Below are 4,267 nucleotides of genomic sequence, written 5' to 3' on the forward strand. Positions count from 1 at the left end.
ATCCTGGGTCTTGAAGTCAGGGCCTGAGGACTGTCACTCAGGCACTCAGCATTTTCGGCTCAAGTCTAGCACTGTACCATTTGAGCCACAGTGCTACTTATGTCTATGTACGTGATATCTATCTATCTATCTATCTATCTATCTATCTATCTATCTATCTATCTATCTATCTATCTATCTATCTATCTATCTATCTATCTATCTATCTATCTATCTATCTATCTATCTATCTATCTGTCTATCTGTCTATCTGTCTATCTGTCTATCTGTCTATCTGTCTATCTGTCTATCTGTCTATCTGTCTGTCTACCTATCTATCTATCTATCTATCTATCTATCTATCTATCTATCTATCTATCTATCTATCTATCTATCTATCTATCTATCTATGTATCGATATAGATATACATCTCTATATATCTATATCTCTATATATCTATGTGTGTGCGTGCGTGCGTGTGCCTGAGTATGTATATATGTATACATATATATGTGTTTATATGCATATACATATATAAACACATATTCATTTATTTTTTTTAATTGTATTTTATTTTATTTGAGAACATACTGTACAGAGGGGCTACAATTACATGGGCAGGATAATGCATACATTTCTTACCAAGCATTGCAGCCTCCTCCTTTGTTTACCCTTCACTTCCCTTCCCCGCCTCCCCCCTCCCCCCACCCAATTTTACCCCCCTCCCCCCACCCAATTATACCCCCCTCCCCCCACACACCGAAATTGTAAAGCTGGTTTTGACATGACATTTTGTACTTCTCATTGTTGCAACAGGTCCACCTGAATCCTTAAACGACTTGTTTGTCCCCATCTCCTCCACATGTTATACTGACATCAAATATAGTGAAAGCGGGGGTTACACTGTGGGGGAGGGACATACAAAGCAACAAAGAAATAATCTTATAAATGCATTAGAAACACATGCATGAAAGAAACAAAAACATTAAAATACATATTTAAGGGTTCATTTTCCTAACATCACATTATCTGGCCTTTTCCGCTTGACTCATACCTATACTAGATATTGCAAATAAGGGAAACCATGGGACCTATGCTTCTTTGGGCCTGGCTTACTTCACTTAATATAATTTTTTCCAAACCTTTCCATTTCCTAACAAATGGGGAAATGTCATTCTTTCTGATGGAGGCATAGAATTCCATTGTGTATATATACCACATTTTCTTGATCCATTCATCTACTGAGGGGCATCTGGGTTGGTTCCATATCTTAGCTATGGTAAATAATGCTGCAATAAACATAGTTGTGCTGGTAGCTTTAGTGTGGTCTTGTTTGTAAACATTTGGGTAACATTTATTTATACATATACGTATATATGTATAAGCACACATATATTCATTTATTTATACATATATATATATACATACACACACACACACACACACACACACACACACATATATATACTCATACATAGTGTGATACATACATATAAATATACGTATATTCAGTTATTATATACGTGCTTTTTTTTTTTTTTTTTTTGTTGGCCGTGGGGCTTGAACTCTGGGCCTGGGCGCTGTCCCTCAGCTCTTCAGCTCAAGGCGAGCGCTCAACCACTTGAGCTACAGCACCACTTCCAGTTTTCTGGTGGTTTATTGGAGATCGGAGTCTCACGGTCTCGCCTGCCCGGGCTGGCTTTGAACCGCCATCCTCAGATCTCAGCCTCCTAAGTAGCTAGGATTACAGGCGTGAGTCACCAGCGCCCGGCTTATTTACATGCTTTTTGGTTGTTGTTTTCCACACACCCCCCCCCCCCCGCCCCCGACTTGGGGCCTTGGGAAGAGAACTGCAGGGGAGGGGGGGTGCAGAGGCATTTTCTCCTTCGGGAAACCAGATGATGATTGAATAAAATTAGCCATCCATCCTTGAGACATTCTCAAGGTGGTGGGCTGGAATGTGTCTGGGTGGTAGACAGATTCCCTAAAAACTCGGGTCTAAATGGCAGCAGCGATGGGAGTGGCATCCATCTTGTTTACAGACCGAGTCTCCATGTTCAACATGAGACTCCTCTAAACTGAGTCTTTGCATGTTCTTGAGCTCATGTGTGGCTTTCATATTCTGTGTGGGTTGACACGGGCGGGCGGGTGGCCAGGCGGGTGATTCATTGGAGATAAGAGTCCCTTTTGGGGCACCGGTTCCTGCTCCCTCCTTCCTTCGGGGACACCAAGGAAGAAGTTGCCTCTGGCGAGTTCCAGGCTGGCAAGCTCAGTAAGCAGAGACCACTGGGCCTGAAACACAGTTCTTCCTTGAGTCCACACAGAAAAGCAAGGGGTGGGGGAGGGGAGAGGACAGAGACACAGGAGAGACAGACAGAGAGACAGAGACCCAGAGACCAGTGGAAAGACACACAGAGTAAGAGATGGAAGGGAGAGCAAGTGAGAGATCCACAAGTCCAACTAGATCTGAGACACACACACACACACACACACACACACACACACACACACACACACACACACACACACACACACACACACACACACAGAGGGAGACATGGACGGGGAACCAGAGACCCATTACTGTGACTGACTAGATCACCTGAATAAATTATTCCTTCCCTGCCCTGCCCTCATGTATTAAGGTAGACTCTTGGTATGGAGTTCTTCTTGTCACCAAACACAGGTGAGGGTTAGTGACTTTTTACCCTTCCATGTAGGGACTCTTCCCTTAGGACCCTTGATTTCGATCATTGAATAAGAATTTCTGGAGGAGTCACTCTGGTGGAGTTTTTATGGAGTAAGTAAGCAAGCAGGCAAGCAGACAACCAGACCCCCAAAAAAGGCACAGACAGACAGACAGACAGACAGACAGACAGACAGACAGACAGACAGACAGACAGACAGACAGACAAGGACATACTCTAATACAGTGTGGGTGCTCTTGAAGGGAGAGAGACCTACACAGCTCCTTGACTTCATGGGTGTTTTCAGGGTTAGATAGGCGGGGGGGGGGGGGGGAGAGATGTGGCAGCTGAGTTATGTACAGATAGCTGTTTTATCTTTGCCCCAACCTGAATTTCTAGATGTTTGGGGCATTTCTCTACAGGTAAGAAAAACAGGTCATTGACCATTCCTTCCTTCCTTCCTTCCTTCCTTCCTTCCTTCCTTCCTTCCTTCCTTCCTTCCTTCCTTCCTTTTTTACTTTCTCTCTTTCTTCTCCCCACCCCCCCTCTCTCTCCTTTTTCTTTATTTTTTTGGGGGGGTGGGCAATACTGAGACTTGAAGTCAGGGCCTCAGCACTGTCACTCAACTTCTTCTTTTTTTTCACATATGAATAATTTTACAGTTTATTTCATTAAAATTATATTCTCAGAAAGGTAAAAAATATATATTAGCTATTTCATCAAATGAAGTAATTATACTAACACATAACATAAGTTAGTGAAAGTTTTATCTGTCATGAATAGGACAAAAAGTATCATCAAACAACATTTCTAGGAATCACACTCAACTTCTTTTGCTCACGTCTAGCACTGTATCATTTGAACCACATCACCACTTCTGGCTTTCTCTCTCTCTCTCTTTCTCTCTCTCTCTCTCTCTCTCTCTCTCTCTCTCTCTCTCTCTCTCTCTCTCTCTCTCTCTCTCTCTCTCTCTCTCTCTCTCCAGACACACACACACAGACACACACATGCATATACATACATATACACATATATATTTATACACATACATACATATATATCTATCTATGCTTATATATAGTGTGATACAAACATATATATATATATTTATTATTTTCAGTTTTTTTGTCGTCGGGTGTGAGGCTTGGACTCTGGGTCTGGGTGCTGTCTCTCTGCTCTTCATCTGAAGGCTCACTACTGTTCTGCCACTTGAGCCACAGGGTGCCACTGCTCCCCTTTTCTGTTTATATAGTGCTGAGGAATCGAACCCAGGGCCTCATGCTTGCAAGGGGAGCGAGCACTCTACCACTAAGCCACCTTCCTAGCTCTCCCCCCTTTTTTGGCCAGTCCAGCATGGAAGGCTCCTGCATCTTGTTTGTATGGACATACTCACAGCTGAATAACTGAGTTGTTTTGCTTAATAAAAAAAAAATCCTGGTGTTGATATATGTGGAGGGGAAGGGAAAAAACAAATTGTTAAAACAGGGTTACAGGAGGACCCATTGAAACAATGAGATATACAAGTCGTTATGTCAAAAAACGAACTTTACAACTTTGGTGGGGGGACGGCGGGGGGGGGGGGAGGATACGAAGGGATGGG

Source organism: Dipodomys merriami, unplaced genomic scaffold, assembly GCF_024711535.1.
Source record: "Dipodomys merriami isolate MVZ:Mamm:240054 unplaced genomic scaffold, mDipMer1.0.p SCAF_847, whole genome shotgun sequence".
Taxonomy (NCBI): Eukaryota; Metazoa; Chordata; class Mammalia; order Rodentia; family Heteromyidae; genus Dipodomys; species Dipodomys merriami.